Source organism: Stenella coeruleoalba (assembly GCF_951394435.1).
Source record: "Stenella coeruleoalba genome assembly, chromosome: 16".
In the NCBI taxonomy this organism is placed as follows: Eukaryota; Metazoa; Chordata; class Mammalia; order Artiodactyla; family Delphinidae; genus Stenella; species Stenella coeruleoalba.
The window spans coordinates 85,089,001-85,101,470 of NC_137162.1; positions in this window are offsets into that span (position 1 = coordinate 85,089,001).

The following is a 12,470-nucleotide window of genomic DNA, read 5'->3' on the forward strand; positions in this document are numbered from 1 at the left end:
GGTGTGCCGGGAGCCACACAGCATGCTAAGATGCCGACTTTCTCCTCGAGCAGAGTGACTTCAGGTACGAGGGCGGGCCTCGCAGTGTTCCAAGCACAGTGTTCTCTCATGGCAGCTCACACAAGGGCCATGACAGAGTCTTCCTGGGCACTTCGCACTCACCAGCCATGTTGTCCTGAGGGCGTTCCGAGGGCTCTGCAGATGTAGCGCTCCTCAAGGAACGCGCAGTGTGTGGTTGCCCAGCACTCGGCACGCACAGGGGTCCTCCGAGGGAATCAACCAATGGACCTCGACGTTGCTCAGCCGGCCCACAGGTGTCTGGAGGCACTCAGTGACCTTGGAGGGAAAATGATGCACGCCCGTGGGGCCTAGGAGTCCCCGGACGTGTACTTCCTTTAAAGCAAAGCGACTAAGAACTCCTGGAAAGAGCTGCATGCCTCCCTTTCTGCACGGCTACTCAGGGCCTAACCTGGAGGCGAGTTCTCACGTTGAGGTTCCCTTTAGCTCTAGAGCCTGTCATGCGGACCGCCACCGCGGCCACGGAAGCCCCTGGTTTAGAGAGAGCAAACTCATAATTTTCCCCGAAGCATTCTTCCAGGGCTCACTGGCCTGTCGGGAGCCGGGAATGTCAGGGAGCGTCAAGGCAGGCATGAATGCCGCCCTCAAAATGGGAAAGCAGGGCTAGTTCCAGCAGGTCCCCGTTTCCATGGGCACACTCAGCGTACATCCCTGTGGTTTCTAACGAGTCCCAAGAGACACCGGTTACCCTGTGTTTCCTTCCCTGAGTCAACTTATCGAAGTAGGGAGTCCCGCATCCAGCGAACTGTCTCAACCAAGGAACGCCGTAGCTGCTCCTCTGGGCCTGGGGCTGCCTGCAGTGCCAAAGAAGGAACAGGACTTGAATTGCAGTAAGAACCCAAGCCGCCGTCCTCTAGGAGGCACGGTGCCTTCAGTCAGGAGGTCCTGGATGGAATGCGAAGACGAGGGTTACTCTGAGCGCAGCTCCGATTAGGGCAACGCGTAAGACCTCCACGCCATGTGGGACGTGCCAGAACGGTGTGCGTGAACGTGTGCGAGTGCTGAGGAAACCAAGCTGCTCCAAAAGAGAGGGCAGTGCGTTTCCCTATGCTCGGCGTGCACAGAGGGGCTCTAAAGGGCTATGGGCCTGGATGTTGCTTAGCAGACCCAGGTGCGCCTTGGTTTACTCAGTGTTCCTGCCGAGAACAGGGTGCCCCGGCTAGCCTCCCAGGTGTCCAGAAAGCTGTGCTGCCGTTCAAGGTATGCAGAGCAGAGGCCACCGCCTCCTGGAAACTGCAGCACGCCTCCGCTTCTGCACGGCAAATCAGGGCCTTACTTCCAGGCGTGGGTTCATGCTGGGTGTGCCGGGAGCCACACAGCATGCTAAGATGCCGACTTTCTCCTCGAGCAGAGTGACTTCAGGTACGAGGGCGGGCCTCGCAGTGTTCCAAGCACAGTGTTCTCTCATGGCAGCTCACACAAGGGCCATGACAGAGTCTTCCTGGGCACTTCGCACTCACCAGCCATGTTGTCCTGAGGGCGTTTCGAGGGCTCTGGAGATGTAGCGCTCCTCAAGGAACGCGCAGTGTGTGGTTGCCCAGCACTCGGCACGCACAGGGGTCCTCCGAGGGAATCAACCAATGGACCTCGACGTTGCTCAGCCGGCCCACAGGTGTCTGGAGGCACTCAGTGACCTTGGAGGGAAAATGATGCACGCCCGTGGGGCCTAGGAGTCCCCGGACGTGTACTTCCTTTAAAGCAAAGCGACTAAGAACTCCTGGAAAGAGCTGCATGCCTCCCTTTCTGCACGGCTACTCAGGGCCTAACCTGGAGGCGAGTTCTCACGTTGAGGTTCCCTTTAGCTCTAGAGCCTGTCATGCGGACCGCCACCGCGGCCACGGAAGCCCCTGGTTTAGAGAGAGCAAACTCATAATTTTCCCCGAAGCATTCTTCCAGGGCTCACTGGCCTGTCGGGAGCCGGGAATGTCAGGGAGCGTCAAGGCAGGCATGAATGCCGCCCTCAAAATGGGAAAGCAGGGCTAGTTCCAGCAGGTCCCCGTTTCCATGGGCACACTCAGCGTACATCCCTGTGGTTTCTAACGAGTCCCAAGAGACACCGGTTACCCTGTGTTTCCTTCCCTGAGTCAACTTATCGAAGTAGGGAGTCCCGCATCCAGCGAACTGTCTCAACCAAGGAACGCCGTAGCTGCTCCTCTGGGCCTGGGGCTGCCTGCAGTGCCAAAGAAGGAACAGGACTTGAATTGCAGTAAGAACCCAAGCCGCCGTCCTCTAGGAGGCACGGTGCCTTCAGTCAGGAGGTCCTGGATGGAATGCGAAGACGAGGGTTACTCTGAGCGCAGCTCCGATTAGGGCAACGCGTAAGACCTCCACGCCATGTGGGACGTGCCAGAACGGTGTGCGTGAACGTGTGCGAGTGCTGAGGAAACCAAGCTGCTCCAAAAGAGAGGGCAGTGCGTTTCCCTATGCTCGGCGTGCACAGAGGGGCTCTAAAGGGCTATGGGCCTGGATGTTGCTTAGCAGACCCAGGTGCGCCTTGGTTTACTCAGTGTTCCTGCCGAGAACAGGGTGCCCCGGCTAGCCTCCCAGGTGTCCAGAAAGCTGTGCTGCCGTTCAAGGTATGCAGAGCAGAGGCCACCGCCTCCTGGAAACTGCAGCACGCCTCCGCTTCTGCACGGCAAATCAGGGCCTTACTTCCAGGCGTGGGTTCATGCTGGGTGTGCCGGGAGCCACACAGCATGCTAAGATGCCGACTTTCTCCTCGAGCAGAGTGACTTCAGGTACGAGGGCGGGCCTCGCAGTGTTCCAAGCACAGTGTTCTCTCATGGCAGCTCACACAAGGGCCATGACAGAGTCTTCCTGGGCACTTCGCACTCACCAGCCATGTTGTCCTGAGGGCGTTTCGAGGGCTCTGGAGATGTAGCGCTCCTCAAGGAACGCGCAGTGTGTGGTTGCCCAGCACTCGGCACGCACAGGGGTCCTCCGAGGGAATCAACCAATGGACCTCGACGTTGCTCAGCCGGCCCACAGGTGTCTGGAGGCACTCAGTGACCTTGGAGGGAAAATGATGCACGCCCGTGGGGCCTAGGAGTCCCCGGACGTGTACTTCCTTTAAAGCAAAGCGACTAAGAACTCCTGGAAAGAGCTGCATGCCTCCCTTTCTGCACGGCTACTCAGGGCCTAACCTGGAGGCGAGTTCTCACGTTGAGGTTCCCTTTAGCTCTAGAGCCTGTCATGCGGACCGCCACCGCGGCCACGGAAGCCCCTGGTTTAGAGAGAGCAAACTCATAATTTTCCCCGAAGCATTCTTCCAGGGCTCACTGGCCTGTCGGGAGCCGGGAATGTCAGGGAGCGTCAAGGCAGGCATGAATGCCGCCCTCAAAATGGGAAAGCAGGGCTAGTTCCAGCAGGCCCCCGTTTCCATGGGCACACTCAGCGTACATCCCTGTGGTTTCTAACGAGTCCCAAGAGACACCGGTTACCCTGTGTTTCCTTCCCTGAGTCAACTTATCGAAGTAGGGAGTCCCGCATCCAGCGAACTGTCTCAACCAAGGAACGCCGTAGCTGCTCCTCTGGGCCTGGGGCTGCCTGCAGTGCCAAAGAAGGAACAGGACTTGAATTGCAGTAAGAACCCAAGCCGCCGTCCTCTAGGAGGCACGGTGCCTTCAGTCAGGAGGTCCTGGATGGAATGCGAAGACGAGGGTTACTCTGAGCGCAGCTCCGATTAGGGCAACGCGTAAGACCTCCACGCCATGTGGGACGTGCCAGAACGGTGTGCGTGAACGTGTGCGAGTGCTGAGGAAACCAAGCTGCTCCAAAAGAGAGGGCAGTGCGTTTCCCTATGCTCGGCGTGCACAGAGGGGCTCTAAAGGGCTATGGGCCTGGATGTTGCTTAGCAGACCCAGGTGCGCCTTGGTTTACTCAGTGTTCCTGCCGAGAACAGGGTGCCCCGGCTAGCCTCCCAGGTGTCCAGAAAGCTGTGCTGCCGTTCAAGGTATGCAGAGCAGAGGCCACCGCCTCCTGGAAACTGCAGCACGCCTCCGCTTCTGCACGGCAAATCAGGGCCTTACTTCCAGGCGTGGGTTCATGCTGGGTGTGCCGGGAGCCACACAGCATGCTAAGATGCCGACTTTCTCCTCGAGCAGAGTGACTTCAGGTACGAGGGCGGGCCTCGCAGTGTTCCAAGCACAGTGTTCTCTCATGGCAGCTCACACAAGGGCCATGACAGAGTCTTCCTGGGCACTTCGCACTCACCAGCCATGTTGTCCTGAGGGCGTTTCGAGGGCTCTGGAGATGTAGCGCTCCTCAAGGAACGCGCAGTGTGTGGTTGCCCAGCACTCGGCACGCACAGGGGTCCTCCGAGGGAATCAACCAATGGACCTCGACGTTGCTCAGCCGGCCCACAGGTGTCTGGAGGCACTCAGTGACCTTGGAGGGAAAATGATGCACGCCCGTGGGGCCTAGGAGTCCCCGGACGTGTACTTCCTTTAAAGCAAAGCGACTAAGAACTCCTGGAAAGAGCTGCATGCCTCCCTTTCTGCACGGCTACTCAGGGCCTAACCTGGAGGCGAGTTCTCACGTTGAGGTTCCCTTTAGCTCTAGAGCCTGTCATGCGGACCGCCACCGCGGCCACAGAAGCCCCTGGTTTAGAGAGAGCAAACTCATAATTTTCCCCGAAGCATTCTTCCAGGGCTCACTGGCCTGTCGGGAGCCGGGAATGTCAGGGAGCGTCAAGGCAGGCATGAATGCCGCCCTCAAAATGGGAAAGCAGGGCTAGTTCCAGCAGGCCCCCGTTTCCATGGGCACACTCAGCGTACATCCCTGTGGTTTCTAACGAGTCCCAAGAGACACCGGTTACCCTGTGTTTCCTTCCCTGAGTCAACTTATCGAAGTAGGGAGTCCCGCATCCAGCGAACTGTCTCAACCAAGGAACGCCGTAGCTGCTCCTCTGGGCCTGGGGCTGCCTGCAGTGCCAAAGAAGGAACAGGACTTGAATTGCAGTAAGAACCCAAGCCGCCGTCCTCTAGGAGGCACGGTGCCTTCAGTCAGGAGGTCCTGGATGGAATGCGAAGACGAAGGTTACTCTGAGCGCAGCTCCGATTAGGGCAACGCGTAAGACCTCCGCGCCATGTGGGACGTTCCAGAACGGTGTGCGTGAATGTGTGCGAGTGCTGAGGAAACCAAGCTGCTCCAAAAGAGAGGGCAGTGCGTTTCCCTACGCTCGGCGTGCACAGAGGGGCTCTAAAGGGCTACGGGCCTGGATGTTGCTCAGCAGACCCAGGTGCGCCTGGGGTTACTCAGTGTTCCTGCCGGGAACAGGGTGCCCCGGCTAGCCTCCCAGGTGTCCAGAAAGCTGTGCTGCCGTTCAAGGTATGCAGAGCAGAGGCCACCGCCTCCTGGAAACTGCAGCACGCCTCCGCTTCTGCACGGCAAATCAGGGCCTTACTTCCAGGCGTGGGTTCATGCTGGGTGTGCCGGGAGCCACACAGCATGCTAAGATGCCGACTTTCTCCTCGAGCAGAGTGACTTCAGGTACGAGGGCGGGCCTCGCAGTGTTCCAAGCACAGTGTTCTCTCATGGCAGCTCACACAAGGGCCATGACAGAGTCTTCCTGGGCACTTCGCACTCACCAGCCATGTTGTCCTGAGGGCGTTTCGAGGGCTCTGGAGATGTAGCGCTCCTCAAGGAACGCGCAGTGTGTGGTTGCCCAGCACTCGGCACGCACAGGGGTCCTCCGAGGGAATCAACCAATGGACCTCGACGTTGCTCAGCCGGCCCACAGGTGTCTGGAGGCACTCAGTGACCTTGGAGGGAAAATGATGCACGCCCGTGGGGCCTAGGAGTCCCTGGACGTGTACTTCCTTTAAAGCAAAGCGACTAAGAACTCCTGGAAAGAGCTGCATGCCTCCCTTTCTGCACGGCTACTCAGGGCCTATCCTGGAGGCGAGTTCTCACGTTGAGGTTCCCTTTAGCTCTAGAGCCTGTCATGCGGACCGCCACCGCGGCCACGGAAGCCCCTGGTTTAGAGAGAGCAAACTCATAATTTTCCCCGAAGCATTCTTCCAGGGCTCACTGGCCTGTCGGGAGCCGGGAATGTCAGGGAGCGTCAAGGCAGGCATGAATGCCGCCCTCAAAATGGGAAAGCAGGGCTAGTTCCAGCAGGCCCCCGTTTCCATGGGCACACTCAGCGTACATCCCTGTGGTTTCTAACGAGTCCCAAGAGACACCGGTTACCCTGTGTTTCCTTCCCTGAGTCAACTTATCGAAGTAGGGAGTCCCGCATCCAGCGAACTGTCTCAACCAAGGAACGCCGTAGCTGCTCCTCTGGGCCTGGGGCTGCCTGCAGTGCCAAAGAAGGAACAGGACTTGAATTGCAGTAAGAACCCAAGCCGCCGTCCTCTAGGAGGCACGGTGCCTTCAGTCAGGAGGTCCTGGATGGAATGCGAAGACGAGGGTTACTCTGAGCGCAGCTCCGATTAGGGCAACGCGTAACACCTCCGCGCCATGTGGGACGTGCCAGAACGGTGTGCGTGAACGTGTGCGAGTGCTGAGGAAACCAAGCTGCTCCAAAAGAGAGGGCAGTGCGTTTCCCTACGCTCGGCGTGCACAGAGGGGCTCTAAAGGGCTATGGGCCTGGATGTTGCTTAGCAGACCCAGGTGCGCCTGGGTTTACTCAGTGTTCCTGCCGAGAACAGGGTGCCCCGGCTAGCCTCCCAGGTGTCCAGAAAGCTGTGCTGCCGTTCAAGGTATGCAGAGCAGAGGCCACCGCCTCCTGGAAACTGCAGCACGCCTCCGCTTCTGCACGGCAAATCAGGGCCTTACTTCCAGGCGTGGGTTCATGCTGGGTGTGCCGGGAGCCACACAGCATGCTAAGATGCCGACTTTCTCCTCGAGCAGAGTGACTTCAGGTACGAGGGCGGGCCTCGCAGTGTTCCAAGCACAGTGTTCTCTCATGGCAGCTCACACAAGGGCCATGACAGAGTCTTCCTGGGCACTTCGCACTCACCAGCCATGTTGTCCTGAGGGCGTTTCGAGGGCTCTGGAGATGTAGCGCTCCTCAAGGAACGCGCAGTGTGTGGTTGCCCAGCACTCGGCACGCACAGGGGTCCTCCGAGGGAATCAACCAATGGACCTCGACGTTGCTCAGCCGGCCCACAGGTGTCTGGAGGCACTCAGTGACCTTGGAGGGAAAATGATGCACGCCCGTGGGGCCTAGGAGTCCCCGGACGTGTACTTCCTTTAAAGCAAAGCGACTAAGAACTCCTGGAAAGAGCTGCATGCCTCCCTTTCTGCACGGCTACTCAGGGCCTAACCTGGAGGCGAGTTCTCACGTTGAGGTTCCCTTTAGCTCTAGAGCCTGTCATGCGGACCGCCACCGCGGCCACGGAAGCCCCTGGTTTAGAGAGAGCAAACTCATAATTTTCCCCGAAGCATTCTTCCAGGGCTCACTGGCCTGTCGGGAGCCGGGAATGTCAGGGAGCGTCAAGGCAGGCATGAATGCCGCCCTCAAAATGGGAAAGCAGGGCTAGTTCCAGCAGGCCCCCGTTTCCATGGGCACACTCAGCGTACATCCCTGTGGTTTCTAACGAGTCCCAAGAGACACCGGTTACCCTGTGTTTCCTTCCCTGAGTCAACTTATCGAAGTAGGGAGTCCCGCATCCAGCGAACTGTCTCAACCAAGGAACGCCGTAGCTGCTCCTCTGGGCCTGGGGCTGCCTGCAGTGCCAAAGAAGGAACAGGACTTGAATTGCAGTAAGAACCCAAGCCGCCGTCCTCTAGGAGGCACGGTGCCTTCAGTCAGGAGGTCCTGGATGGAATGCGAAGACGAGGGTTACTCTGAGCGCAGCTCCGATTAGGGCAACGCGTAAGACCTCCACGCCATGTGGGACGTGCCAGAACGGTGTGCGTGAACGTGTGCGAGTGCTGAGGAAACCAAGCTGCTCCAAAAGAGAGGGCAGTGCGTTTCCCTATGCTCGGCGTGCACAGAGGGGCTCTAAAGGGCTATGGGCCTGGATGTTGCTTAGCAGACCCAGGTGCGCCTTGGTTTACTCAGTGTTCCTGCCGAGAACAGGGTGCCCCGGCTAGCCTCCCAGGTGTCCAGAAAGCTGTGCTGCCGTTCAAGGTATGCAGAGCAGAGGCCACCGCCTCCTGGAAACTGCAGCACGCCTCCGCTTCTGCACGGCAAATCAGGGCCTTACTTCCAGGCGTGGGTTCATGCTGGGTGTGCCGGGAGCCACACAGCATGCTAAGATGCCGACTTTCTCCTCGAGCAGAGTGACTTCAGGTACGAGGGCGGGCCTCGCAGTGTTCCAAGCACAGTGTTCTCTCATGGCAGCTCACACAAGGGCCATGACAGAGTCTTCCTGGGCACTTCGCACTCACCAGCCATGTTGTCCTGAGGGCGTTTCGAGGGCTCTGGAGATGTAGCGCTCCTCAAGGAACGCGCAGTGTGTGGTTGCCCAGCACTCGGCACGCACAGGGGTCCTCCGAGGGAATCAACCAATGGACCTCGACGTTGCTCAGCCGGCCCACAGGTGTCTGGAGGCACTCAGTGACCTTGGAGGGAAAATGATGCACGCCCGTGGGGCCTAGGAGTCCCCGGACGTGTACTTCCTTTAAAGCAAAGCGACTAAGAACTCCTGGAAAGAGCTGCATGCCTCCCTTTCTGCACGGCTACTCAGGGCCTAACCTGGAGGCGAGTTCTCACGTTGAGGTTCCCTTTAGCTCTAGAGCCTGTCATGCGGACCGCCACCGCGGCCACGGAAGCCCCTGGTTTAGAGAGAGCAAACTCATAATTTTCCCCGAAGCATTCTTCCAGGGCTCACTGGCCTGTCGGGAGCCGGGAATGTCAGGGAGCGTCAAGGCAGGCATGAATGCCGCCCTCAAAATGGGAAAGCAGGGCTAGTTCCAGCAGGCCCCCGTTTCCATGGGCACACTCAGCGTACATCCCTGTGGTTTCTAACGAGTCCCAAGAGACACCGGTTACCCTGTGTTTCCTTCCCTGAGTCAACTTATCGAAGTAGGGAGTCCCGCATCCAGCGAACTGTCTCAACCAAGGAACGCCGTAGCTGCTCCTCTGGGCCTGGGGCTGCCTGCAGTGCCAAAGAAGGAACAGGACTTGAATTGCAGTAAGAACCCAAGCCGCCGTCCTCTAGGAGGCACGGTGCCTTCAGTCAGGAGGTCCTGGATGGAATGCGAAGACGAGGGTTACTCTGAGCGCAGCTCCGATTAGGGCAACGCGTAAGACCTCCACGCCATGTGGGACGTGCCAGAACGGTGTGCGTGAACGTGTGCGAGTGCTGAGGAAACCAAGCTGCTCCAAAAGAGAGGGCAGTGCGTTTCCCTATGCTCGGCGTGCACAGAGGGGCTCTAAAGGGCTATGGGCCTGGATGTTGCTTAGCAGACCCAGGTGCGCCTTGGTTTACTCAGTGTTCCTGCCGAGAACAGGGTGCCCCGGCTAGCCTCCCAGGTGTCCAGAAAGCTGTGCTGCCGTTCAAGGTATGCAGAGCAGAGGCCACCGCCTCCTGGAAACTGCAGCACGCCTCCGCTTCTGCACGGCAAATCAGGGCCTTACTTCCAGGCGTGGGTTCATGCTGGGTGTGCCGGGAGCCACACAGCATGCTAAGATGCCGACTTTCTCCTCGAGCAGAGTGACTTCAGGTACGAGGGCGGGCCTCGCAGTGTTCCAAGCACAGTGTTCTCTCATGGCAGCTCACACAAGGGCCATGACAGAGTCTTCCTGGGCACTTCGCACTCACCAGCCATGTTGTCCTGAGGGCGTTTCGAGGGCTCTGGAGATGTAGCGCTCCTCAAGGAACGCGCAGTGTGTGGTTGCCCAGCACTCGGCACGCACAGGGGTCCTCCGAGGGAATCAACCAATGGACCTCGACGTTGCTCAGCCGGCCCACAGGTGTCTGGAGGCACTCAGTGACCTTGGAGGGAAAATGATGCACGCCCGTGGGGCCTAGGAGTCCCCGGACGTGTACTTCCTTTAAAGCAAAGCGACTAAGAACTCCTGGAAAGAGCTGCATGCCTCCCTTTCTGCACGGCTACTCAGGGCCTAACCTGGAGGCGAGTTCTCACGTTGAGGTTCCCTTTAGCTCTAGAGCCTGTCATGCGGACCGCCACCGCGGCCACGGAAGCCCCTGGTTTAGAGAGAGCAAACTCATAATTTTCCCCGAAGCATTCTTCCAGGGCTCACTGGCCTGTCGGGAGCCGGGAATGTCAGGGAGCGTCAAGGCAGGCATGAATGCCGCCCTCAAAATGGGAAAGCAGGGCTAGTTCCAGCAGGCCCCCGTTTCCATGGGCACACTCAGCGTACATCCCTGTGGTTTCTAACGAGTCCCAAGAGACACCGGTTACCCTGTGTTTCCTTCCCTGAGTCAACTTATCGAAGTAGGGAGTCCCGCATCCAGCGAACTGTCTCAACCAAGGAACGCCGTAGCTGCTCCTCTGGGCCTGGGGCTGCCTGCAGTGCCAAAGAAGGAACAGGACTTGAATTGCAGTAAGAACCCAAGCCGCCGTCCTCTAGGAGGCACGGTGCCTTCAGTCAGGAGGTCCTGGATGGAATGCGAAGACGAAGGTTACTCTGAGCGCAGCTCCGATTAGGGCAACGCGTAAGACCTCCGCGCCATGTGGGACGTTCCAGAACGGTGTGCGTGAATGTGTGCGAGTGCTGAGGAAACCAAGCTGCTCCAAAAGAGAGGGCAGTGCGTTTCCCTACGCTCGGCGTGCACAGAGGGGCTCTAAAGGGCTACGGGCCTGGATGTTGCTCAGCAGACCCAGGTGCGCCTGGGGTTACTCAGTGTTCCTGCCGGGAACAGGGTGCCCCGGCTAGCCTCCCAGGTGTCCAGAAAGCTGTGCTGCCGTTCAAGGTATGCAGAGCAGAGGCCACCGCCTCCTGGAAACTGCAGCACGCCTCCGCTTCTGCACGGCAAATCAGGGCCTTACTTCCAGGCGTGGGTTCATGCTGGGTGTGCCGGGAGCCACACAGCATGCTAAGATGCCGACTTTCTCCTCGAGCAGAGTGACTTCAGGTACGAGGGCGGGCCTCGCAGTGTTCCAAGCACAGTGTTCTCTCATGGCAGCTCACACAAGGGCCATGACAGAGTCTTCCTGGGCACTTCGCACTCACCAGCCATGTTGTCCTGAGGGCGTTTCGAGGGCTCTGGAGATGTAGCGCTCCTCAAGGAACGCGCAGTGTGTGGTTGCCCAGCACTCGGCACGCACAGGGGTCCTCCGAGGGAATCAACCAATGGACCTCGACGTTGCTCAGCCGGCCCACAGGTGTCTGGAGGCACTCAGTGACCTTGGAGGGAAAATGATGCACGCCCGTGGGGCCTAGGAGTCCCTGGACGTGTACTTCCTTTAAAGCAAAGCGACTAAGAACTCCTGGAAAGAGCTGCATGCCTCCCTTTCTGCACGGCTACTCAGGGCCTATCCTGGAGGCGAGTTCTCACGTTGAGGTTCCCTTTAGCTCTAGAGCCTGTCATGCGGACCGCCACCGCGGCCACGGAAGCCCCTGGTTTAGAGAGAGCAAACTCATAATTTTCCCCGAAGCATTCTTCCAGGGCTCACTGGCCTGTCGGGAGCCGGGAATGTCAGGGAGCGTCAAGGCAGGCATGAATGCCGCCCTCAAAATGGGAAAGCAGGGCTAGTTCCAGCAGGCCCCCGTTTCCATGGGCACACTCAGCGTACATCCCTGTGGTTTCTAACGAGTCCCAAGAGACACCGGTTACCCTGTGTTTCCTTCCCTGAGTCAACTTATCGAAGTAGGGAGTCCCGCATCCAGCGAACTGTCTCAACCAAGGAACGCCGTAGCTGCTCCTCTGGGCCCGGGGCTGCCTGCAGTGCCAAAGAAGGAACAGGACTTGAATTGCAGTAAGAACCCAAGCCGCCGTCCTCTAGGAGGCACGGTGCCTTCAGTCAGGAGGTCCTGGATGGAATGCGAAGACGAAGGTTACTCTGAGCGCAGCTCCGATTAGGGCAACGCGTAAGACCTCCGCGCCATGTGGGACGTGCCAGAACGGTGTGCGTGAACGTGTGCGAGTGCTGAGGAAACCAAGCTGCTCCAAAAGAGAGGGCAGTGCGTTTCCCTACGCTCGGCGTGCAAAGAGGGGCTCTAAAGGGCTACGGGCCTGGATGTTGCTCAGCAGACCCAGGTGCGCCTGGGGTTACTCAGTGTTCCTGCCGGGAACAGGGTGCCCCGGCTAGCCTCCCAGGTGTCCAGAAAGCTGTGCTGCCGTTCAAGGTATGCAGAGCAGAGGCCACCGCCTCCTGGAAACTGCAGCACGCCTCCGCTTCTGCACGGCAAATCAGGGCCTTACTTCCAGGCGTGGGTTCATGCTGGGTGTGCCGGGAGCCACACAGCATGCTAAGATGCCGACTTTCTCCTCGAGCAGAGTGACTTCAGGTACGAGGGCGGGCCTCGCAGT